This window comes from Bactrocera latifrons, unplaced genomic scaffold, assembly GCF_001853355.1.
Source record: "Bactrocera latifrons isolate USDA-ARS-PBARC rearing strain unplaced genomic scaffold, ASM185335v1 scaffold_3, whole genome shotgun sequence".
Taxonomy (NCBI): Eukaryota; Metazoa; Arthropoda; class Insecta; order Diptera; family Tephritidae; genus Bactrocera; species Bactrocera latifrons.
In genome coordinates, this window is record NW_017536629.1 from 3,155,528 (window position 1) to 3,156,345 (window position 818).

Below are 818 nucleotides of genomic sequence, written 5' to 3' on the forward strand. Positions count from 1 at the left end.
TTTTTTGGTTGAAAAAAAAAGCAAAAATAATAATTAAACTTTGCAAATATTTATGCCTACCTATTTACTCTCATACAATATATTATACATAAATATATCCATCTTAGGCAGAGAGCTACTATTTACCCAAAAAATAAAAATAAATCAAATATATATGTATGTAAATGAACTGTTATGTGGTAGTCTATATTAAAGAAAACTAAATATTATTATATATATTTACAAATGTATACACCTAAATAACTGTTACACTTATATATACTATACAACAAAAGCATACATGCCCTGTAGGGAAAAGCTGGTGTATTTAAACATCAGTAATTACAAAAAGAATAATGAAATAATATTTTGGAAGACATATCAGCTTATTTAAGGAAATTTTATAGTTCTTTTTATTTAATAATTTTTTCGTGTTTTTTCAAAATTTTTTTTATTTTGCAAATGTTTTTTAATATTTTTCAATATTTTTTTTTATTTTGCAAATCTTTAGTTAGTGCAAAGCGTTAAAATTATTTTTTTCTTAAAACTTTCAAATAGAATTTCCTTGCAGGGCTTCAATTTTAGGAACAACATAGCCACAGTTAATAATATTACAGCAAGCAATATCGCTTTGAAACCACCAAAAGTAATTCAATCACATACATTGACACTTTCTTATAATTCGATTGCTCTACGGCTTTGAAAAATCGGTAACTTTAATGCCTAACTGATTTCTAATTATCTAGCCGTTTTGCTTTAAGCTGGGAACATAGTGGTGTGTTAATAATAAAATAATAAATAAGCAAAGCGAGATAGCCAAATAAATTTTGGAAAAAAGC